This window comes from Canis lupus, chromosome 12 (genome assembly GCF_003254725.2).
Source record: "Canis lupus dingo isolate Sandy chromosome 12, ASM325472v2, whole genome shotgun sequence".
Classification (NCBI taxonomy): Eukaryota; Metazoa; Chordata; class Mammalia; order Carnivora; family Canidae; genus Canis; species Canis lupus.
The window spans coordinates 16,113,863-16,140,287 of record NC_064254.1 but is presented as its reverse complement, the minus strand read 5'-3'; the positions used below and the strand labels follow the sequence as shown (position 1 = coordinate 16,140,287).

The 26,425-nt window shown below is 37.8% G+C and overlaps 1 long non-coding RNA gene across 1 annotated transcript; it reads right to left on the bottom strand.

The window, feature by feature from the left end:
• Nucleotides 1-8,045: 8,045 nt before the first annotated feature.
• LOC125752211 (uncharacterized) lies at nt 8,046-25,675 on the bottom strand. The gene is made up of 3 exons (XR_007401165.1): nt 25,513-25,675; nt 13,598-13,719; nt 8,046-8,210 (listed from the first exon to the last, which is right to left on the bottom strand). It is a non-coding gene; the product is annotated as an uncharacterized LOC125752211 (long non-coding RNA).
• Nucleotides 25,676-26,425: the final 750 nt, after the last annotated feature.

Below are 26,425 nucleotides of genomic sequence, written 5' to 3'. Positions count from 1 at the left end.
TAGAAATATCCATTTCCTTCTTTACCTTCCCCCCTCCCTCACCTAATGGCTTACTGAAGCTAGAATAACTAAGCCAGAAAGTTGGGGCTCACAAGTGGCTCAGTCAGTTAAGTGTCTGCCTTTGGCTCAGGTTGTGATCTCCGGGCCCATATCGACCCTGCCTCAGGCTCCCTGTGCAACAGGGAATCTGCTTCTCCCTCTGCCTCTGCCCTTCTGCTCATTCTCTCTCTCTCTCAAATGAGTAAATAAAATCTTAAAAAAAAAAAAAAGTTAAAAAAACCTAAGTCATGGAGAATGGACACAGGCATATGGCTTTTCTTTTATGGGAATAATTCTCTCATATCCTGTGATATACTCAGATATCATGTGCTCAGATTTTGTTCTTACCTTTAGGGACCAAGGTGATCTACTGAAGTTTTTGAAAGGAATTATGTGTCAAGTTTATCACTTCTTTTATTTATTTTGGACTATGTTTGATGATATTTGAATCACACTTTATTATTTGAGTTATGGATACGTTCTGGTTCCATTGAGTATACGTATTTTCTATCATTTTTATTCCCTAATATTGGTAAATTTTAAGGAAAGAGATTGGATTCGAAAATTGCATTCTGCTGTCTTCAATTGAAATTCCCATTTCTGAGAATTTTACATCCTCTGAACTTTAATGTATCCTAGCTTGAGGTGAAATTAAAAGTATGCACTGGACAATTCTTCAAGCTCCATGAAAAAAAAAAAAAAAACTTGTTTTAATAGCTATGCCTTTATTTCTTTTCTTACTTTACTTTTTAAAAATTGGATCATAGCAAAATTTAATCTGAACTGTTTAATATTTAACATTTAAGTTTACAATTAGTGAGTTTATTTTTTTTAAGATTTTTAAAAAATTTATTCGTGAGAGACACACAGAGAGAGAGGCAGAGACACAGGGAGAGAGAGAAGCAGGCTCCATGCAGGGAGCCTGATGTGAGACTCGACCCCGGGACTCCAGCATCACGCCCTGGGCAGAAGGCAGGCGCTAAACCGCTGAGCCACCCAGGAATCCCCACAACTTATTGAGTTTAAATAGAATTTGCCAACTTTACATAGAAAGATATCTCTGATAGGTAGTGAATGTAAATTTTTTCTAATCTTTTTAAGGATGAACCAATAATAATATAACAGATACATTTTTCAGATTTTCTGGTGTAATGCCTGACAGTATTAGATGCTCAAAGATATTATCTGCACCAGTGATTGCAAAATGGATCTCATGAAGTACATCCATATTTGTCAGATTTCATGCCCTGTTTCTGGTTCTGTCACCATAAGCAGCTCACTAATAGGAGTATTCACGAGGAAAAAGCGAGCATGGGAAAACAAAACAGGCTCCCTCTGTACTCCTGAGATTCTGAAGTTTAGGGGCTAAATAGATGATCAGAAGGCCTTCTGTCTTTTATTTTGTCTAAATTTACTGGATAGACCTGTCTTTGTTTTGTTTTCCTCAATATCCAGTGATGTTTTATAAAACAAGGAGTCTTACCAATATCAAGTAGAATTCAAGCCACGAGAGATAAATAGCTATGGAGTGTTAAAAGTTTATACATTAAACATTGTATTTGTCTTTTTTACTAATAGGAACTTTGCAAGATAATAAAGGAAATCTAACAGAAATAAATTGAATCACTAGAGATTTAGAACAAGAACTAGAGAGATCAGTGAACTATATGCACCCCATTCTTAGGAATGAATTTGTTGGGTACTTTAATATAATATGTTTCATCAATCATTTTCTCCTTCTTCCCCTCTTTCTTGGGGTTTTCTTTATATTTTTCCTGATTCATTCTTAGAGTCTAGCTTGTATTTACAGAAGAGTTTTTTTTCTCCTTTGGGTTCTTTTTCTGTCCACATTCCTGCTTTCTCAAAACATATCAATAAAATACTGTTTGAGACCATTTCTATCTGGAACTAAAGCAGCTGTATGAAAAGTGGAAGATTCAGGAAAGCACCTAATTCACTAGTGACAGGGTGTGGACAGCATATTTACAAACATGACCAACTGAATCTTTTACTTTTCGTTGTGTACACAGAGCCAGACATTTCTCATTACTAATACTAGGTGCTGAAAAGTCTTAAAGCAAGAACCAACATTATCATTTTTTTTCTGGATTATATGATATATACTTATATCTCTTTCATTTCTTATTCCCCAAAATACACTTACTTCAGGATGAGAACTTCTTAGCACAGTATTGAGTTCCTTCACACCAAGACTTCATGAAATAATAGATTTTACTTTCTTAAAAAGCGTTATTACTGGTGTCCACACCATGGTTTACATATAGCAGGCTCCTAGTAAATGTTAGTTCCATTCTTTTGGAATTTCTTTCATAATTAATTATAATTAATAAGCTTCTATTAAAGCAAGGTATTCTGTCTGTAATATGTGGAGTTATTCTGAGACCTTTTTAAGGAGAGCAAAATGGAAATACTTATTTCTCCAGATCCCTTAAAAGGTACAAAGTTGCCTTTAAGTCTTCAAGAATAATAGATCTGTGAATCGTAATCCCAAGCCTGCACACCCACAAGTGATATCATACTTTTGTAAATGGTTTTCATGGAAAATTATCTATCTTCACATGTATTCAAATGAGTGTCAATTAAAAATCAACCTAATTTAACATATGTTCAGGGCATTCGAATTTGCTTATTGAAGCACTTACTGATGGGAAATAACACCGAGGGACATTTATTTTTTTGAAAGCATTTTCTCATCAGTATCCCATCAAAATTCACAAAACAGTGAGAGGGATAATGAGTGGATGAACAGTAATGAAGGCCAGGTATTTTTCAACAAATGACAGGGCAGAGACCCTAGTAGAAACAGACATGTATAATGACAGTTATTGATATTGTACTGTCATACTCCATAGTTCAACTCCAAAACAGAGCCCTTCTCGTGTGCTATTTTTAAAGCTTCACAATACTCTCTCCAGCACAGGAATGGATTACTTACCCGGAAACTGTTTGATCTTTTCAGTGTTGCATGAAAGTTTTGTTTGGTGAAACTGGAGCAGTGTTAATCTAGAGAGAATCATCTCCCACTATTGAGGCAAGACTCTTGTGTGCATTCTACCCAATGCCTCATGAATAAGAGGTTTTCCAGTCTGGCAGATCATAACAGGCACTATTCTAGTCCTTCTGTGAGCACCAGATCCCACTCCTTCTTTACCTTTGAATGATTCTTTTCTTAACCCAGAGGATCCTTCACACACATGCGTTGATCAGTATTGTGCTGAATTCTTGAGGGGGTGGGGGCCTTTCGGAGATCGGCATCATTTCTTGTCATGCAACTGTTTCCTCTCCAGCATTCTGTTCTGTAAACTCCAGCCAGCTTGGATCTCCCATACTCTCAATTCCATCTCAATTTAGGGAGTCCATCAGACTCTGCCCAAATTCCCCCTCTCTGAACCATGGCCTGGAAACTCTCACAGAGCAGTAAGCTGGAAGCAATAGTGGGGCTCATCTCGTGTCTTTTCCCATCTCTCAGGGATTAATATCTTTAAAGTGCCTGATGTCCAGTGACTTAAAGACCATTGTTTCTTATCATTTGTCCAGTTTCAGGTGGGGCAGGGGATGGTAAGTTGGTCCCTGTGACTCCATCTTGGCAAGAAGTAGCAGTCTAAACTACTAAGATTTTGAGATTAAGTTGTTACCATAAATCCAGTCTATCATGACCAATACACATCCATTATCCCCAAATGAGACCATTAGTAAAATTTCTGTTGATTTAAAATAAAAATAAAATCCACAGTGATTTAAGACATCTTCAACTTCAAATTTATTCATTTATTTATTTGAGAGAGAGAGAGAGCAGGCGCCCAATCTTGGCAGGGGTGTGGCAGGAGCAGAGGGAGAAAGAATTCTAAATAGGCTTCATGCCCAATGTGGAGCTGGATGCAGGGCTCAATCAATCTTCCAACCCTGAGATCATGACCTGAGCCAAAATCTAAGAGACACTTAACTGAGTAAGCCACTCAGCTGCCCCATGAACATCTTCAACTTGTGAACAACATAGTGATTAGAAACAATTTCAATTTTCTTTTTATTATTTTACAATTTTTATTTCTGATGTTATAGAAAGACATCAGATATTCTATCAGTAGTTAGAGAGAGGACTGTCTTAAATAATGAAAATTCTACATAAAACACTTTTGAAAAATAATGTGGATTTGGCTCTCTATGGTCCCCTTGCTTAGCATTAAAATATATGAACATAGTCTTAAATTTGAGTGGTAGAAAGACACTTACAGTATTTCTTGGTTTAGGGGGTGGGGTAGAAACACAGAGTAACTAATTCAGGTTAAACTTTATAAGAGATGCACCATATGTTACTTGGTCTGAAAATTCATAACAGGAATAGAACACACAGATTTAGCAATAGTATTTCTGCATGGTCTTACAAATAATGGAAATTTTACCTGCAATAACAGATGTAGCTTAAGTAATATGTCTCAAAATGGGATGTGAGAATCTATATCCTATGCAGTCAATGTCAGTTTTTCTTGAATGAAACTATGCTTATTTTTTACTCTTAACCATCATTCTTTGAATTTAACTTTCTTTTTTCTGTTTAAAAATCTTTTACTATATTATAGGCAATCTAGAAAAATAGTAAAAAGCATTAATATACCCAAAGACAATCATTTTCAAATATTTTTATTATCTTTATTATCTCCTTTCTTGTGTGTATGTGTGTGTGTGTGTACAATTGTGTGTGTAAACCAAAAAGTATATAGCGTAGGGTTTAAGAACTTGGATTTTACACCACATTCTCTGGCTTCAAATTCTTGCCCAGTCACTGCCTAGCTAGCTCTTTGATCCTGGGTATGATATTTATATCTCTGTGCCTCATCTGTATAATATAGAGAATATTACCTATCTCATGAGGATGTTTGCAGATCTAATGGAATCATATTTATAATGTAGTTAAAATACAGGCTGACTGAATAATTAATTATATAATTAATATATTAATAATAATATTAAGTGATTAATATTATTCACTTAATATTAGCTATTGTTATATGAATATTTACATGTTCCTATAGATTATTCATAATTATCTATTTTATGGCTACATTCTATGATCTTAAAGCCTGTAATTTGCTGAATTAATTCCTAATTTTTATTCAAGTTACTTCTAAATGTCACTGTAGATAATGCTACAAAGAAATCTTCATATATATATCTCTGATTCTGCTGAATTATGTATTAGAGTGGGGTTATTGTGTAAAAGGATCTGTATATTATGCTGTTTTCCAAAAGGGTTATATTAATATATAATTGGTTTCTTGGATTGTTAACTCTTTTAAGGAAAGAATCGGCACTTTCTTCAATGATCAACCTAAAGCAGACAGTAGGTTGCAAATCACTTCAAAATCTTAAGTTCTCAAATACTTATATCACATATTGATAAGCTTTTTCTCTACACATATATAATAGTATCTCTCTTGATGAAGAGAACATATCCCAATGCTGCCCTATCCATCTAGAAATACTATGAATGGGAGTAGAAGTGACAAAAAAAGAAGGGCTAGATTTATTCTCAGATGTCCAGAACTAATACATAATGAAACTATTATAAAAACTTCATTATATTGTAATTAAAATCCCCCCTCAAAAACAAGCACTATTTACAAATTATTTAAACACTTTAATTTAGAGAAAAGGTGTATGAGAATGGGAGATGTTAGAGGAATGAGAAGGTTCTGGAAGGACAAGTAGGACCAGAAGTACTGGGGTAGCCACATTTGGATATCTGCCATACTACTACTTTAGTGTTACTATTAATGGTACAAAATACTAGCTATGCCATACAGTAAAATTAAAACCAATACTAATACTGCAATACTTAACTCATACTTTTGGGGGAAACTGCCTCACATTAGTGTACCTCCTGGCTTTCATGACCATCCCTTTCACCAGACAAAGGTTTCCTGAGAATAAGATTTGTGTCTTATTTTATTTCAAAACAGAGCACAACGCTTAGTTCAGAATAGGCACTTAATGCATGTTTGTTGTATGAGTGAAAAGTGTGAATCATTACAACTAAAAGAACTAGGATAATATAAGTTATGCCACCCTAACGTGCCACTTTGGCATGTGGCTTATTTTGAGCTGAGGGCAATTGTAATTCATCATAATAGGAAGTAGGAAAGTTAAAAAGTAGAATTATTTTTAAATATAGAATGAGGATGTAAAGTTTTCCTACAGGAAATGTTAGGGAGGAAAATTAGACAGAAGTTACTGTGATGTTTAGTTCCTGCTCCTGCAATCCATTTTGGCAGACAGCATTCAAAACTGAAGGAAGGTTCCAGTTTAGATCAGATAGTGTTTTATGTAATGTTATCATTTAAGCAGTTAGTGTTTTCCTAGGAAATTATTTCACAGTCTTTAGTTACATCAATACATCACCTAAATATTCTTTTTTCTTGATGGAATATTTTTACCTACAAAGCACTTTGGGCAAGATATACTTGGCCTCATTCTGCTTCTCCATTAATACATTTAATGTGCTTTATGGTTGACACTCCAATTCCAATCTTTCAATGACTACCCTCATTTAAATATAATATCATTTAATATAATGCCACTTTGTATTCATACTAGAATATTTCCTGTAAGGATATCTCAGATCACTTAACTTAATAATTATTTTGCAATATATGGTGTAGGAGTGATTTTACTTATATGCTAAATAAGATACTGCCAGGCACTTCTTGATTAAAATCTCATCCAAACTCAGAGATCAATCACTACACTAGCATGCAAGTAGTATATCTCCCACAAAGCATAATTCCTAACTTTTTAAAAAACCCAAAATTATTGGAAATGCTGATGAAAGATAAGGATCTCATCCTCAGAGGAAAAACTAACAAACACATGCACATAGCCACATAGTCATAATTTTTCTGTGTACAATTGCCAAACCTGTCACAAACTCCTAGGACAAGCATTCACCATTATCCAGAAATTAAGGGTATGCTCTTTTGTTCTGAAGTGTATATGCTATCATTGACTTTGTCATTATCCTAATCCTCATCATCTCTCCCATCATTATCCTCCTCATCCTCATCACCACAATCATTATAGGGCATTTCTAAAGTAGTTTAGAATTTTCAATGTACAAATGTCTATGTTGTTTGATTTTGAAAACTAATTTGATGTGTGTGTGTGTGTGCGAGCGCACGTGTGTATTTAACAAACATTCACTGACTACTTTGTGCCAGGCACTCTTTTAGAAGCTAAGAATAAAAATTAAAATCTGCCCTAGAGGCGCTCATATCTTTTGGTGTTGACAGACTGACAACAAATAATTGCAGAGTAATTGGAGTACAAGGCCAAGAGAGCTGTAGCAAAGATAGAAAAGTAAATGCTGCAGGAACACAGCCCAGAAGACAACTTATTCCTTCTTAGGGGAACTCCATCACCAAAGCTTACATTCCAGTAGACATGGAATATCAGTATTTTGTCAATAAATTCAAATTATCACTAATACTACCCATTTCATTGTCCCCTATTCTAGAAGATGTATTTCTGTTCAATTTTTGTTCTTTTTTTTTTTTAAGATTCTATTTATTCATGAGAGACACAGAGAAGCAGATACATAGGCAGAGGGAGAAGTAGGCTTCCTGCAGGGAACCTGATGCAGGACTGGATCCCAGAATCCCAGGATCCTGACCTGAGCCAAAACAGATGCTCAACCACTGAGCCACCCAGGTGCCCCCAATTTTTGTTCAAACACATTCACATCCCTGCCTCCCTGATGTTCCATACTTGACAAACAAGATTTAAAAATCTTCCATTATAGCATAATCGGTGAATAAATGTTGCTTTGTCCCTAAACAGTTTTCTTGGGCATGCAGTATATCTTCTCACCTAGAATTTTTTGGTAACTTTAATCACTGGTATATTATCTCGGTTGTTTTATAACATCTCTATCCTGCTTTTTTCTTTTTTTTTTTTTCTGGCTCAGACAACTTTTTAAAGATGATTATAATATATTCACACACAAATTAATCAGTGTTTATTTTGTGCAGATCATTGTCCACCTTTTTCTCCTTAATTCTCTTCAATTCTCCTTTTCTTTATAGAAGATTGATACCTGGTTAACAATTCTTCTAGGATGTAAAGGATCTTCTTAGAAAGATGGAAGGTTCATTTTAGAACTGAAAGAGAGAAAAAAAATCCATATCTACCTTTCTTGTTTGGGATATGGGCTATCCTCAGTTACTCAACAAATAATTACCGAGTGTAGTGCTGTCTACATAATTTGCAGAACTCAGTAACAAATAAAAATCTGGGCTCCCTTAATCAGAAATTAAGAATTTTAAGATGACAGCAGGACAACATTAAACTAAGTGTGACTTTTCTCAGCATTGGGCCCAGTGTGATCACACCAGCCACATACCCATGAAAACAGCCTTGTCTTAACACATGCCATGTGCAAGGCCCAGTTAAATATCCAAGCTACCAAAAAAATTAAGGCGAGATCAGGGCCTTACAGAGGAAACAGACAAGTGAACAGATAATTGCATTAATAATAATTTAGAACACATAAATCTGGACAGCACAGCTTCACAGTCAATAGAACCACTCTCTGGCATCTAAAAAGTGCTGAAGAACAATTTAAATGTCTCCTGAAGTTTCTCACTATAGTGTCAAAAAGAAATTATACAGAAAAAGTTAGGAATTTTATTTGTTCTATTTTCTTTCCAGTGTTCCAAACTGGAGAACTGTGACTGATTGTGTATATCCCCTTCAATTAATATGTTGAAACCCTTCCATCCAATATGATGGTATTTGGAGATGGGGTGTTTGGGAGGTAATCAGGCATAGAGGAGATCATGAGGACAGAGCCCTCAGGAAAGGGATAAGCATCCTTGTAAGAGTCACAAGATGGCTGGTTGCTCTCTGCCATGTGAGGACACAAGGAGAAGTCAGCTCCTGCAACCCAAAGGAGGGTTCTCACCAGAACCCACTTATGCAGGCACCCTGACCTCCAACCTCTAACCTCCAGAACTCTAAGAAATAACTTTCTGCTGCTAATGGTACTTTATGACAGCAGCCTGAACAGAATAAGACACTGCCCTAAAACTTCCATTTTACTCCCTGATAAATCTCAGAACTCTGTACGCAGCCATTTCAAAACTCATCTACACTGATCTTTTTCTCTTTCTTTTTCTGTTTTCAAAAATATGAGCAGAATGTGGGGAAATCACAGCTAATGGACCATTTCCCCAGGCTACTTAAGTAGAGGAGACTGTTATTTATAGTCACTGCAAATGGCTAGCAAGGGTCTGGTATCTGCACTCTTGGGTGTGGAGTTAGCTTTCTTTATAGTACTTGTCCAAATTGTAATAGAACATGTTTTCAAGTATTTGCTCCAATCTTCTATCTCCCAAATAGATTTTAAAATTCCTAATACCAGAGACAGTGGGAACATGTCTGGTGTTCCACACTCTATCCCCAGGCCCAGCACAGCCTAGCAGAGAGTAGTCACTCAAAAATATATTATGTTTAAAATATTTATGGATGAATAAAATAGTGAACTACAGCACATTCCTGAGGCAGAAGTTCTCTGATCCAAAGTTGTATTTCAGAGACACAAGGCAGACAACCCCGAGAATCAGGCTCCTGAAGACACATGCATGATCATTTCTAGAGAGGAGCTGCTCTTAGCAAGCCCAGGTGCATCCTGCTGAGCAACTGAAAGTTGACATCTGTGACTTTTCTTTTCCCTTCTTTGCCTTGTCCAGCCTTAGTCCCCTTCCAATATGGGTACCCTTTGTTTACCGCCCCCACCTGTCTTCCAACCCAAGATTCATTTTCTCCAATGAGTATTGTCTTCTGTTTTTATAAAGTCAGAAAGCAAAAAAGTTAAACTTGTAGGCACTGCTTCAATAATTATTCCTCACATTCCTTGCTCTAGTGATGGACAGACGTGTGATCTGCCTTCTGAGTATGTCCAGTCACTCTTAAAGGCCCCCAAAACAAATTTCTCCATCAGAGCTCTAGGAAATCTAGGCATCAGATCTGAAGAATCAGCCTTTTGCTCGTTTCCAAATTATTTTTCTTTTTCTTTCCTGGAAATTCGACAGCTTAGATATTCAGAAAAAATTTACCTAGCACCAATACCTAAAAATATTAAAGAAAACTTTTTTTATGGTGAAGTTGACCTGGCAGTAAAGTAATGAAAAGAATCAGAGGCTAACAATTAAAAGAAAGCACAAATCCAGAAATGTAACTGTGACTTGAAGCTAGCATTTGCCCTGAGGGGAGTTGGTGACCCCATAGTCTAAGGCTTGGGTTTCAGTGGGTCATGCTTGACCAGCCGGGAGGGAAAGCCTGGCACCTGAATGGAGTAGGAGGCAGAACTAGGATCTCACACATATGCAGGACCCTCAAAGGGTGAACTGAGAAAACCTGATTTCATAGAGGGAAACAGGTAGGGAGTGCATGTCTCTTTTGCTTATGGCGCAGGGTCAAATGAAAAAAGAAAATTGAGAATTCCTATCTGGAATTCTATACTTAGAAGCAAACATGGATACTCTTTCGAAAAATACGCTTTAAGAGCCATCTTCAAATAATTACAGAAAATAAAGTTTCACATAGAGCACATGCCCACAAACAGTGATGAGCCCAGAGATAACAGAAAGAACGAACTGCAGAATCAGACCTTAGGGATTATAGATCTTTGAATTCCCCAGTGCAATATATAAAATAAGTATGTTCCATGTGTACAAATAAAATAGAGTTCAAGAATGAGAGTTTTGAGATATTTAAAAAAGATTTTATTGATTGATTTATTTTAGAGATAGATACAGAGGGAGAGAGAAAGTGTAAGCCGGGAGAGTGGCAGAGGGAGAGGGTCAAGCAGACTCTGTGCTGAGCACAGATCCCATGACCCCAAAATCATGACCTCAGCTGGAATCAAGAGGCTTAACCAACTGAGGCTTAACCAACTGAGGTACACAGGTGCCTCCATACTCCAGATTTTTAAAAACTCATAAGGCAGATTTGCACAAGATTTGCAAAAGAACCAAATAAAGCTTCTAGAAATTAAAAATACATATAAAAATCAAATTTAAAAGTCCATGGGCAAGACTTAGAAAGAAGGTAAGCTGAAAAACAGATTTGAAGAAACTATAGAATACCACTTAGACAAAGAGAAAAAAAATTATGAAGGAGAGGTTAAGGAACACACATAATAGAATGAGAAGATTTAACTGACATTTAATCTTGGTTCCTTCATAAAAGAATAGAAAGAATAGCAGAAAAGTCATATCCAAAGAAATAAGAATATTCTGGAAGTTATAAATAGAAAGAACTTAAAGAATGTAAGCAGTATAAATAAAAAGATATCCAAAACCAAACACATTATATTGAAATTATAGAACTGGGGATCCCTGGGTGGCTCAGCGGTTTGGTGCCTGCTTCGGCTCAGGGCGTGATCCTGGAGACCCAGGATCGAGTCCCACGTCGGGCTCCCTGCATGGAGCCTGCTTCTCCCTCTGCCTGTGTCTCTGCCTCTCTCTCTCTCTCTCTCTCTCTCTCTCTCTCTCTGTGTCTCTCATGAATAAATAAATATTTTTAAAAAAAAGAAATTATAGAACGTTAAAGACAAGGCGCCTGGGTGGCTCAGTCAGTTAAGCATCTGCCTCTGGCTCAGGTCATGATCTCAGGGTCCTGGAATCAAGCACCACATTGAGCCCCATATCAGGCTCCCTGCTGAACAGGGAGCCTCCTCTCCCTCTCCTTCTGCCCCTCCCCCTGCTCATTCTCTCTCTCTCTCTCCCTCAAATAAATAAATAAAATCTTTTTTTAAAATTATATTAAAGACAAAGAATATTCTAGTTTTTTTTCAAAGAGAATATTTTATTTTTTTTTCAAAGAGGAGATTTTAAAAGCAAAAAAGCAATCAGAGAGAAAAAGAACACACAATGGAACAAAATTTCAACTGACAATTCAAAAAGTATGACAAGTGAAACACAATTATCTTTAATTCACTAAGAAAAAAATCACTGTTCATATGGAATTCTTTGTCCAGCAAAAAGTATCTTTTATGAATGAGTGTAAAATACTGTCTTCTCAAGCCCAAAACAAATAAATGAAAACAAAAGCAAACAAAACAACTGAGTTTAGTTAAAAGGTGAATTAACACTAAAGAAACAGCTAAATTTGGGACATCTGGGTGCCTCAGCAATTGAGCATATGTCTTTGGCTCAGGTTGTGATCCCAGAGTTCCAGGATCGAGTCCTGCATCAGGTTCCCTGTGAGGAGTCTGCTTCTCCCTCTGCCTATGTCTCTGCTTCTCTCTCGGTGGCTCTCATGAATAAATAAATAAACTCTAAAAAGAAAAAAAAAAAAAAGGAACAGCTAATTTTGCAATTCAAGAAGAAAGTAAATGATCCTGAAAAGAAGATGCAAGATACACAAAGTAATGTGAAAAAAGAAAATATAAACTTTTTGGTCAGTTTTATATAAAATGGTAACAATATCTAATAGTAAATGTTATACATGCTAGTAATATTTTAAAGAAAATTATTACTTTCTTTGGGAAGAAGACAGGAGAGGGGAAAGGTACATAAAGATATCAAGATAGAGCTAAATTACTAGACAAAATTATATATGGGAGGAGTCGTGTTACCAATATAAAATGTCCTTAACAAACATTATATGTTCTCATTCATTTGGGGAATATAAATAATAGTGAAAGGGAATATAAGGGAAGGGAGAAGAAGTGTGTGGGAAATATCAGAAAGGGAGACAGAACATAAAGACTCCTAACTCTGGGAAACGAACTAGGGGTGGTGGAAGGGCAGGAGGGCGCGGGGTGGGGGTGAATGGGTGGCGGGCACTGAGGGGGGCACTTGATGGGATGAGCACTGGGTGTTATTCTGTATGTTGGCAAACTGAACACCAATAAAAAATAAATTTATTAAAAAATAAATAAATAAAATAGGATGAAAATAAATAAATAAATAAATAAATAAATAAATAAATAAATAAAATGTCCTTAAATTGTTTGGTGGAAATGTGAAGATACTAATAAGTTTCACACTTTTTTGCTTATTATAGACATTAACATCTCTAAAAGATTCATTAAAAGTAGAGATAGAATAAAAAAAATCAGGAAAAGGCCTTTGTAATGTATTTCTTACGCTTGGGTAGGGTGTACACAAGGGTTAGTTTTATTTTTTTTTTTCTCTCAAAAGAACAAATATGTTATACGTGCCAGTAACATTTCCAAAGTAAGATTATACTTCTCAAATTGGATGACTAAACCCTATCCTGTCTTGAGAGGGATGGATTCTCAGAATTAACAAGGTGAACTCTTAGAGCATTCATTTTACTTGACGATGTTTAAAATGTTTAGCATACTCCGGCTAATCAGTCTTGTACTTAACAATTATAGCAAAACATTGTGGCTCAGTTTCCATGGAAGACACATTCTGCTTTGTCTTTTGCCCATTTTATATCACTGCCTTGCAGAAGTAAATGGATCTTGTCACCTTTAGTTTTGTCATTTTTTTATTATCTGTTTAGCATTTACCTGTACCGATGATTCCTGCTGGATACACGACCCTGCATTCATCCACCTTCTGAAATGGCCATGAGGTCAATTTCCTGCTTCTGATTTTGAGCAGATATAAACAAGGATGGGTGGAAGACAAGCTGTAAAGAGAGGGAGGGGAAGGAGCAGAGAAGAGCTCACCGATTCCCACTTCTCTTCAGGCCTGGGGTGACCCGCCAGGGAGGACCCTCACACCCCAGCTTCAGCCAAGTCAAATCAGCCGGGCACATTCATGTAGGAGTCCACATTCCGCTACACCCACTAGCACATTGTATTATATTTTAAGGGCTCCCTGCGTCTCTTGGCCTTCGAAACCATAGGCACCATGAAGCAAGGGGCAAGTTTGCCTTACTGTCCACTACATTTTCTGCACCTAGCTCAGTGTTTGGCAAACAGGAGGTCTTCAATACATGCTTGTTGAGCAGATGATGGGTAAGAGAGATGTTCCTGAGTTTTATTAGCAAGCATAACTGAAATTACAGAAGCCTAAAGGAGAATGAGAGGGCTGGTCCCCTTTACTTCTCTTTTCCTCTTGCAACTGACTTGTTGGTCAAATGTAAGTCTTCCAGAAGGCTTCTAAATATAGATCTGTTCAGCCCATTCATTCTCAGGTCAAAAGGCCCACGTTACAGCTTTAGCTCTGTGTCTTCATGGATCATTAAGACTCAGTAATTTGAAGAAATAATTATTGCCATCAGGCTGATTTTTGCTAATTTTTTTTGTCTTTTATTCAAGGGCACTTTTTCATATCATTGTCACCTGCTAGGATCTAATGCGTGTCAGAGATGAATTGAGAATGCTGCCAAGTTCTTTTCATTGATGTTTTCTGAATGTTCTTTGAATAATACATGATTGATCAAGGGTTAGCCTTAGTTTTGCAAAATAAGATGTGGAAGATTTGGATCTGTAATGGTGCAGTTACAGTTGGATTTATCTGTCCTTAACTGATTTCCATAAACCATTGTGCTGTGTGTTTGCTCCAGCTGCAGTGCTATATTTAATTTTAGCCCATGCAGTTATTATTATAGAAACATAGAGCTATGGGATGTTGGTGCTGGAAAGCTCTTCTGAGACAATCCAGTCGTACTCTCTCATTGTATCTATTGCTCCCCAGCTCTGCCATTCCCTTTCTGAACTGATATGTGCAAAAGTAGAAAGTGTTTCTGAAGACTAATTTGGAGAATTTATAGTCTGACATCAAAAACTTTTTTTACAAAACTTTTTTAGAAAAAGGTATAAAAATATGTACTACTTTTTTTAAAAAAAGTAGAAACTTATTAGAGAAATCTTTAAGATTCTTATGATTCTAAAAGTTTGATTAAATAAGGTGGAAGGGGCTTTGTAGCCAGAGGGAACTGTGTTCAAACACCGTATCTGCAGCTCTAATAATCTAAACCAAGAGAAGGCAAACTTCATCTCTAAAGGGCCAGGTCGTAAGTATTTCAGGTTTTGCAAGCTTCTCTTTGGCAAGTATTTAGCTCTGTCTTTGTAACTGAAAGTAATCCTAGATCTACTGGCTATGTCCCAGTGAAATTTAATTGTACAAAACCCAGCAGTAACCTGGATTTGGCCTAAAGTCTATAGTATTCAGACCCCTGATGAACTGTCATTTGGGGATGAGAGATGAGCTTGAGAAACTGACTTACATATATACATTATAATTGAGAGTTATTTGATAATTTGGACACTTTACAGCCCCACCCACTTTTCGCTTCTGGATTGTGATTTCCTCCAGATTAAGAACTGCATATTCCCCAGGGCCTGGCACAAAATGCAAAACCACAATAGGCATTCACCCAGGGTTGGTTGAATGAAGAAGTGAATGAGGGTATGCTCAGGAAAATTATAGAAAGTCACAAAAAAAAGACATTCGTGGACTATCATCAAAGAATTAAAAAAAAAAAATCTATAGGTGGGACGACTGGTGGCTCAGCGGTTGGGCATCTGCCTTCAGTTCAGGGCGGGATCCCTGAATGCCTGGATGGAGTCCCACATCGAGCTCCCTGCATAGAGCCAGCTTCTCCCTCTGCCTATGTCTCTGCCTCTCTTTATTGTGTCTCTCGTGAATAAATAAATAAAATCTTTTAAAAACATCTATAGGACTATATAAGCCTTACATTAAGCATGCAGAGCATTGTATGTATTTGTCTATGTAAATCCCAGATTTGCATTTCTAAGTATTTTTGAATATTAAAATATATGAGGTCTTTGCAATCCTTAATCTAAGATTTTGCCCCAAATGGATAGAATTAGGAAATTAAGTATGTCCTAAAGATTCATCTTGATAAATTACTGATATCTACATTCAACTGGATGGAAATGGAAAAATTAGGTGAAATCAGTCTCTTGTGAAACTGCATAAAAAAGATTAATTCATAAGCAAGTTCCAAACTGCTGTCACAGAAGCAGGTTTGCCACAGAAGGCTTTCATTCATTGTTAAAATAAATCCCTGGAAAAATATATTTCAGGTTATCTGACATCTTCTTGCTGAATTTCTCAACTGATTACTGAGATACTAAGGAACTAGAGGGAAAACTTTTACACCTGAGAGAAAAAAAGAAGGCAGAGATTATTTTTTTCCTCTTTCTCCCCTGGGTGGCATCCGCCAGTAACAAAAAGTATGTCTCACTTTGCAAAACTGAGTAATGTATGCAGAGGAAAGCATTGCAGGGCAAACACTGGTTTGCTGGAAAATAAAGAGCCCTGCTTGCTTTTTGAAACCAGATTTTTCCCAACTGGAGCGTTCAAATGTAAACCTGTGCCTAATAGCTAGGGCAGCCCTGGCACCTTTGCCAGCTGTGACAAGGTGAACAGAGAAAGATCATTTTGACCTTGCAGCTTACATTTTCTGTCCTTGAAGGTGTTTGGTTATGTTTTTAATTGTGTTGGTATGTTCTTATTCTGCATTCTCACTGCAATACCCGAGAATTTATGAAGGGCAACTGCCACGTATTCGTGGGTAGAAAAATTATTTTTCTTTAAATATATCAATCCAAGAGCTCTATCCTTTTCAAGAGTTATTCTGAGAAGCTCTAAGCTTATGCCAGTCACAGAGCCATTGTCCAGGACACATTTGCAGCTGCTCAGTTGGAATCCCTTTGGATGCTCTGCTGTTTTGAACATTTTTGAGGGTAGCAATGCTTCATCTTTTGAGAGTGTGTTTGATTTTGTATAAACAGTCCTAAATCATTCAGAGCTAAAGCACATGAACAAGGCGAATGGCCAAGTTGCATAATACAATTTTTCATCCAAAGCTGGGATAGATGGTTAGGGAGAAATATAGGGACTTGGGAGCCTCCAGCACCAGGCAGAAGGACCATGATCAGAAATTATATTGTTCTGATGTGGCTGCTGGATAGTGTGTCACTACAAGTTTGAAATGTCCACATTCCAGAAACGTTTTGAGCATTGGGATTAGAGCCGAACCTCCCAAGGAGATGACTTTTCAGGAAATCTCAATGTATGTATTTTTTATTTTTATTATTTATTTGAGAGAGCACACAAAGTGGTGGGGGAGGGGCACTCTTAGGCCCCTAAGAGGGAGAGGGAGAGAGAGACTCTTAGGCAGGCCCCTTGCCCAGCCTGGAGCCCGAGGCAGAGCCTGATCTCACAACCCTGAGATCGTGACCTGAGCTGAAATCAAGAGTCAGATGCTTAACCAATTGAGCCACCCAGGCACCCTTGGATGTATGTATTTTTTACATTAACCTTTTCTTCAACAAAAAATCATATAGTATGGGACACCTGGGTGGCTCAGTGGTTGAGCGTCTGACTTTGGCTCAGGGCATCACCCCATGGTCCTGGGATTGAGTCCCACATCAGGCTCCCCTTAGGGAGCCTGTTTCTCTGCCTGTGTCTCTGCATCTCTCTTTCTCTCTCATGAATAAATAAATAAAATCTTTTTCTAAAAAATCAAACAGTACTAACCGTGTGTCATTCCTTTTCCTACAAATTTTACAAATATTAACTCACTAATCCACATAAAAATCCTATGAGGTAGGTACTGTCATTAACTACATTTCACAGATGAGTAAACTGAGGCCAAGTAATTTATTCAAAGTCAAGCAGCTAGTAATATGTTTGACTTCTTTCCCACTCAGGTCAGCTCCCAGGTCTGGAGTATGTAGTATGTTTCTATGTGGCATCTGTTTTGCTACTTTATGGCTATGTCTCCCAGTAGACTAACCTAGGCAGCATGTATTCTTGTAGTGAACTCTGTCTCCCAGTCCTTCTCCTCCTCCCCAATCTGTATATATTAGACAGGAGCAGGAAAAATTGGCATTTCAAGCCAGAAAAGATTTAATCAAAGGAATCAGGAGCTTCAGAAGAGATAGAGCACATAGGAAGCTTTCAGGAAGTCAGGAGTTGCCACGGCTGCTTCCACACAGCACATCTCTCTATTTGCCAGAGCACAGGTGGCTTTGGCTTTTGCTAGAAGAACATAAGAATGATTTCTGCATTTCTTCCACCTTCCAGGTGTCTTGAAACTTTACATGATTCTAGAAAATGTAGTTCCCAAGGATATGGCTCCCACCTTACACGGGAGAAGTTAGAAAGGGAAGAGTGACATTAGGTTGCCAACTGACAGGCACACTGGAAGTCAGGAAAAGTTTATTCAAAAACAACTGATATTATTTCTCACTAGGCAGACCAGATCGTGAAAGGTCTGTGAGTCAGATGCAGTGTCAGAGAATCAGTATTTCTTAGTTATCTGTTGTTGAGCAACAATGGAACAGGTGCTCCGGGAAATGTTAGACTTACGGCCGCCTTCTAGATTTTAGTATTGATTTGGCTATTAGCTTGGGATGGCCAGTTCCTCCCTCTTGAAATTGGATAGAAAATTATATGAATCCTGATACTAAGCAGGAGGGAATAACTAGAAGGAAAAGAAAATGGAAACATGTAAATTGGTTTTTCTCTTCCTTTATTCTCTGTGTGACTCTGCTTTTAAGCCATATTTTTCAAAATGCTATTTCGCACATAAATAAGCACAGTAAAGTGGCAAAGGAAAGCCTGTTTTTACCAGGCTTTCAAAGAGGGTAGGAGTTAAGACTTTAAGTATTTATGGTTTTAATTTTAGGCTCAGATGCAATACAGTGACCTAGAAAAGGCTAATGCTTTATGGTATTAAGTTTGAAAAATATTCAGCCAAGTGACTGGGTAACTCCCTTTGGAGGTGAAAAAAAGTCATTTGTTAAATTGCGTCTGTCTCTACCTTTCTTCTCTCTCTCTCTCTCTCTCTCTCTCTCTCTCTCTCTCCCTCCCTTCCTTCCTCCACTCCCCTCTCTCCCTCCCTCCCTCCATCCCTTCCTCTCTCTCTCAGATTTTATTTTGAAAGTCATCCACTAGGAGAAGAATACATAGGCAGCATGCACCCAGGTGTTGCTGAGTAGCCACCTAATACTTCTTCCTAAATCCACTGCATGGGGCAAAATGCGGGAAACATGATATGGGCAATTTAAAATCCATACACAGACTAGTTACAGTTTACATTGTCCAGTAAGATTGTATAATGATCTTAAAGATCCTGTTGAAATATTTCTATATATTTCTGTATAGTTTGGTTTATGATTTTCTCTGTGGTTACCTATGAGATCCAAAACAAAAAGTTCACAAAAGAGCTGTGGTCAAATCCATTTCTACACTGGGAGACCTCTTACAGAATATAAAACAATTATGATTCTAATTATAGTTTACGTCTGGATAATGACAGTGCTTTTGCTTTATGTCAATGTCCCTTACAACATTCCTAGTTCCCAGGAACAGATGTCTAAATCACCTCAAGTTCGAGCTGTTATAGGGTGGCAGATTTTAAAATTCCAAATAATATTAAGAAAAGCACAGAATGCTACATCAAACCAAGGGCAAAAGATCAGTTTTAGAGCAGGATTGGGGATTTCAGGAGATTTCATTTAAACAAAGTGCCTGCGGAAATGAAGAAATCACAGGCACAGTTGTGTTGAGTTTAGTGAGCACCCTGTATCAATGCTGCCCTAATTACCCGAGCATGTATCAGCTCATTTATCCTCCCAACAACCTCAGCAGGTAGTCTCTGATTGTTCCCTCACAAACCAGCCTTCCCTAACTTAATAGCAAACTTGGAGCATGAAATAACCCTTGACAACTCTCTTTCATCACCTTCATTTGCTTTCCCTTCCTTCCGTTTATATAAATACTCACCTGCAATCTCATTATTGTCACCACCATCACCACCATTATCCTGGCCCAAGGCGTCATCTCTCACCTGATCACTGCAGTAACCTCCTACCTTGTCCTCTCTTTTTCCCCATGAAGGGTCCTCCCCAGTATCCCCTAACTGATGCTGTTAAATGTAAATCAGAGTCACTCCTCTCCTTCAAATGACCCAGGGCCTCACCTCGCACTCACAATATATCTCAACCACTCAGTATGCTCTCCACGGTCCATTTTATCTCTGACCTTTTCTCCTATGACTCCCACTCCTTACTAGCTCCATCAAAACTCGTAGCTCTTGGAGTGCCTGGGTGGCTCAGTAGGTTAAGCATCTGCCTCTTGGTTTCGGCTCAGGTCATAATCTCAGGGTTGTGAAATCGAGCCTTACATTGGGGCTTTGCACTACCTTGTAGTCTGCTGGAGATGCTCTCCCTCTGCCCTTCCTCCTGCTCCTGTGCTCTCTCTGTCTACTAATAAATTTTTAGGGACACCTGGGTGGCTCAGTGGTTGAGCATCTGCCTTTGGCTCGGGTTGTGATCCCGGGGTCCCGGGGTTGAGTCCCACATCGGGCTCCCTGCAGGGAGCCTGCTTCTCCCTCTGCCTATGTCTCTGCCTCTCTCTCTGTGTCTTTCATAAATAAATACATAAAATCTTTAAATTAAACAATAAATAAATAATTTTTTAAATAAGTCTTTAAAAAAAAAAGAACTCCTGGCTGTTCCTCCAATGTGCCAAGTATACTCTTACCTCAGGGCCTTTGCACATACTTTTTCGCTGCCTGAAATTTCCTTCCCCTGCATATTTATGTATCTCAATGCCCCTCACCTCTCTGCTTAAGTATCACTTTGTCACCCAGATAATAAAGTGATGAGTCTTTCCTCTGAACCACATGCCACTGGCACTTTCTACCCTTCTTATCTGCTTCATTAACTTTGTTTTACTTTATAGGATTTATCATCACCTAACATTATATGCTTTGTAAAAACCTACTTATTGCGTATCTCCCCCACTGGAACGTAATATCAATAAGAGTGAGAACCCTTCTTTACCTGTCACTATATCCTTATACCTAAAAGTGGCACCTAAACAGCAATCTATATATTTGTTGAATAAATGAATGGATGAAAGAAATCGAAGGCATGGTTAAATGCAAATGGAATATAAGTCAACTTACTTAAAGCAATAACAATCAAGCTAGAATATGTGAGTGTATTGGGTCTGATTAACTTCTCTCAAAATGTTTTCACAGTGTTTGGGGCCTCCCTTGATGTGGTTTGGTACCTGAGGAAGAGAATATTAAGACAGCCTCAATGGTGATGTAAATGAAAGGTGGCAGAAAGCACAGGGTGTGCCAGCTGGTATTACTCCACTTGAGTTCATGCGGACATCTAAACAATAAGAAGTGCCCCACAGCATATTCTCCTTTAAAAAAAAAATCCAACATATTAATTTCTTTCCTAATATAGATTCACTATAAGAACACATCTCTAAATACAATTTAATGCCACAAGTGAAGGGCATAAGACTGATATACTTCACAGTTGATTTCATAGTTTAATTCATGTATTTAACCTAAGAATAGCCTCCGCAGTAAGGTTGTATGCATTATATGGGACTAACATAAAGGAAAATGGCTTTAATTTACTGACAAGAGACTCCTTAAAAAGATGAGATTTCTGCCTCTGTGTCTCTATCACACAAAAGCCACTTACTCAAAATGAAATATCGACTGTAAACATACCAAATAAACAGCTAGATGATATCCTTTTCAACTGAATGTACTCCACCACACGAACACAACAACTTCTTTAGTTTTAGACATAGGTTGAGTGAAATATTTAAAGTCTTAGTTAAATAACACGGTGCATATCCAATGATTTGAGTTGTTCAAAAGAACGAGAAGCATGCAGATTTTTATTTAAAATTTATCTTCTCAAAATGGACATCAATTTTACATTGGAGTACAAATTATACCCATGACTAAAAGACAAAGATAACAAAATCACAGTGAGTAAGAAAGAAGTGAGCCAATGAATACAGAAATTTGGGCTGCAGAGGGGAGTGATGGAGTGAAAAGCTGCCACTTCATTTCAGTTCAGCCCCAAATGCTTTATGAAAAAGATGCAGCCTTAGAAGGAATTGATGGAAGATATTTTAGAAGAAAGAACTTTTAAAATTGAACTGAAGGTAATACTGGTCAAGTTGAACTGTTCATATGCACTTTAGCAAACTAAGTCACACATACTAAATTAAGTTGCTAGATTTAGATCTGTACAATGTCCGGAAATCAAGCACCATACCAATTTTTCTTTTTTCTTGACTGGCTATCCAGGAGGTTTGCATATTTAATAGTGTTCAGTGTAATAGTTTTATGTGGAATTTGGTGGCATGGATACAAATAATGTACACGTGAATGTTTTAAGTTGTGGACAGATGACTATACTATTCTGCAAAGAATTTTTAAAGACAACATTCTAATTATTTACTATGATAATCAAATGAATCATAACAACTTAGTCATTTGACATTTTAGGAATAAGTCATTATTTGCTTTATAATGCATGGTAATCAAAATAAATGGTTAACAGTTCAGGAAAATGATATAATCATCAGATAAATTTTTGTTGCTTGAAATGGAGAAAAGAGGAGGTGTCATTATTTCTGGAGACAGGGCATTTTCCCCTCATATATGAAGATTGGCCTCAATTACTAAGTGGTACTGATGACCTACAAAAGAATGGACTTATGCTAACTATTTGGATGCTAAGCCTATGATGTGTCAATTCTTGATTGACTTATGTCTTACTGTCCTACATAGCAAATCAAAATTCAGATACCTGAAGGTATATTTCAATCTAGTTCATCTTGCAGGACTCATTAGGAATTTGCAAGCACTTAAAATATTTGCTGGTTCCCCATTAAGATATATAGACAGATGTATAAATATTCATATTCACTTTGAAAATTTAAGCCAAGCACTGTCTATCGCACAGAACTAGGGACCTTGAAGATCTTATGGATTCACAATTCTTTCCTGAGAAATATTTGGATTCCTCCATTGATAGCCCTGCGGGGCTCATAGTCGAGGGATGGTCTTCCATTACTGATGTCAACCCAGCCTTCCACTTGGTTGATTATCAGAGCATATGGCTCTTCCTTTAATGCATCCATACAGAATGTCCGCAGGTGAGGTTCTTATCAGAAAGTCTAATCTCAAACTCTCACTTCCTATGATCAAAAATGCTATTTATTTTGTATGTCACTTAAATTGCAGGTTATCTTTCTTCTGAATAGTCTACACTTTTAACCTTCGATTAATAATAGCTTAAACTTTGTAACAGGGTACCATTCTAAGCCCTTCATACATATCAACTAATTTAAACCTCAGAGTAAATCTATGAGGGTGGATAATATTATTATTCCCACTTTACAGATGACTCTGCTGAGCCAGAGAGAGAAAGTAATTTATTCAGTGACACATAGCAAGGAAATAGCAAAGTTGGATTCCAAACTCAGGCAGTTGTTTCCATGTTCTTAACCTTTATACTACACCATGGTATAGTCATGCATTTGTACCAAAACATGCATGCCCCTCAAAACTATGCTCTTCTTTAGTTTTGCTTTGACACTGAGCCATCTCTTATACTGAAGACCGTTCTTAAGAAGTAGCCCTAGAAAACTCACCATTGGATTTATTGAAACATTTGCTCTAGACATAGTTCACTACAGCCCATCAAGTACCCTTTAGGAAAAGAATTTTATCCCAGGTTTCAGAAACCAAAAAAAAAAAAGTTGTGCTTTTCTCATATGAATACCATTAATCTCATTCTCATAATGTGTTTACACCTTTATTCCACTCACTAGAAAGCTCCAAACTTATTTTTTTCTCCACCTCTATCCCCCCTTTGCCTTCTCAGTACTTGACACATTGACCCTGTTAGCCTTATTTCCCTACATTTATCCTATATTTTAAGAGCAAGCATGAAAACAAATTTTAATTATTACTGATAGATCTAGTAAAGATGGAAATGTTAATTTACTTGAGAGGACATGATTTGGTGGTTCTCTCTATAAAGATATGTACTATTCCAGTGAGTATGTAATGTTATCAATACTTGTGTTTAGTCAACAAGCATTTTAGGGGTCAGTGAGCTGTAGGTAACCACTCACTAAACTTTCCATCTCTGAGTTCACAACCACCCAGGGTCCCCTTTCTTCAGTAGAGGTGTTTGAGAGACTTCAGGCTCACATTCAGGAGCTGAAGGGAGATGGGGAAATTTGAGGGTCAAGCTCTATCTGGTCTGGAAATGAATGGAATAGAACAGAGCCCCTTCCATGACCATAGATGTAGGAAGGAGCTTTTGCAAGAAAAGAAACAAAATAAAAGGATGGAATTCTGATTTCAGACTTATAATTAATTACAAACAAAGGAATCCTGGAATGAACCATCCAGTCTGGGCCTTACTGCAGTCAACCCAAAATCCCAATATTGAAGTTCATTTGTGCTAAAAAGAAAACACTCCTTAGAAGTGAGAAGGGCCCCTATTACATGATTTTGTCAACTTATGTAGTAGCTTTCCTAAGACTTTGCTGAGATTGGCTGAGGGGACCAGGGGTTGGATAGAAAGTGAGAGAATTGAAAGGAATGAGGGGTAATTTTTGAGCACGGCTCACTTCAGAGAATTACCAGAGTAAGTGACAATTTTAAGGAGAGGATTTGAAATGGGAGAAAAATGGAGTGCAATTCTGAACATGCTGAGATTTTGGTGCCTTTGGAGCTTGTGAGGAAAGAGACTGTGGTAGCCATTTGATTATATAGGTCAGAAACTCCAAAGAAAAATCTGGAAATAGGTTTAGAAATGGTCAGGAAAATGGCTTTGCAGTCTGGGAAGTGAAAGAGAGCATCTGGGAGCGGAAGTACATCTAGTGAAAAGAGAAAGGAATGTAGAACAGAGCCCTAAAGGTAGGGAGTGGAGAATAGGCATCCAAAAAGGCAGCTAAGATTAACTGACCAGAAAGAAAGGAGGAAACTAGGAGAGCAGTATAATGGAAGTCAAGGACCAATGTGTGTCAGAGGCCACCTGGCTTCATTCTAGCTGGAACTGGGACACAATACAAGGGATGTTCTAATAGGCATCGTGTTGCACACGAGGACCAGTCAACTATGGTGGCCATGGAAGGAAGAGGTCTTGTCTAAGAGAGAGAAGACTTCCAGAAATGGAAACCTTGGAAACGAAGGCATGCAAGTAAACTGACGGTGTGGTAAGCTTATAAAAATACAAACAGTTTGCTTTTGCTGAAAAATAAAATGTGAAGGAAAGCAGAAAGCGATGAGTGATTTGATTCACTTAGCAAACACTTACATGAGGCTTGGCATGGGCCCAGCACTGTTCTAAATGCCTTATACAGATCAACACCGAATCCTTTCAATAATCCCTGGAGTCAGTTGCTTTGATTATAATCCCCTTTCAGATGAGGAAATGGAGTTTAAGAAAGGATAGGCCACTTGTGTGAGGTCTCACTGCTAGCAAGGAGCAGAAGAGACCTTTGCACCCAGGCGGCCTGGCTCCAGAGTTGATGTTAATTGCCATGCCTGGCAGCTTTTGCAACAGATAGGAGGAAAGAAAATGTTTCTTCAAGGGATTCTGTGTAGAAAGCTAGATGGGAGTGTTTCCCGTGCTGCATGGAATTAGAGGCCCACCTTTGGACTTTGTAGCATTACATGGACTTCTAGAGTATCCACTGTGTCCTTGGGAAGCCCCTTAGTCCCTGGATAACTTGACCTTCAGATGGCCATTTCCCCACCAATATAATCACTATGATGCTGGCTTCTCTTTACCTCCCTCACAGGAAGCTTAGGAGGACTCATGATGCACTACCTAGGAAAGTTCCCTGGGCCTTAGGATGACCATTACCCTTGGCCCTGCTATTATGATGTCATTATTATGCTATGGATGCCTTTTGTCAGCTTCAGGCCAGAAAAGGAATTTATTCGAAGAGTGTACAGTATAAGTGAAAATAAAAACTTATTGTTTCTTCATATCCTACTTGGAGAATACGCTTAAAAGCAAATAACATTTTAACAGCAAGTAAAGAAGGCATTTCATTGCTCTTCAGTCAAACAGTAATGATTATACAATTACCTGTTTTTCTCCATCTGAAATTACCACTATAAATGTGCTCCTTTATTCATGCACTTAATTCCTGGCCTTTCAGCTGCCATTTGAAACACTTGGCTTTAGCTGTGCATCTTCAATGCCATGTTTGTCTATCTAGAAATATGTCTCCTTCCAAATATGGAAAAACTCATCAAAGAGAAAGGGCCAGGGCAGCCCGGGTGGCTCAATGCTTTAGCGCCTGCCTTCGGCCCAGAGCATAATCCTGGAGACCTGGGATCGAGTCCCACGTCAGGCTCCCTGCATGGAGCCTGCTTCTCCCTCTGCCTGGGTCTCTGCCTCTCTCTCTCTCTCTCTCTCTCTCTCTCACTCTGTGTGTCTCTCATAAATAAATAAATAAAATCTTAAAAAAGAGAGAGAGAGAGAGAGAAAGGGCCAAGTGCAAATATATATCTTTCATTGGACTCTGGCAAAACTTGCATGCATAATGGTAAGACC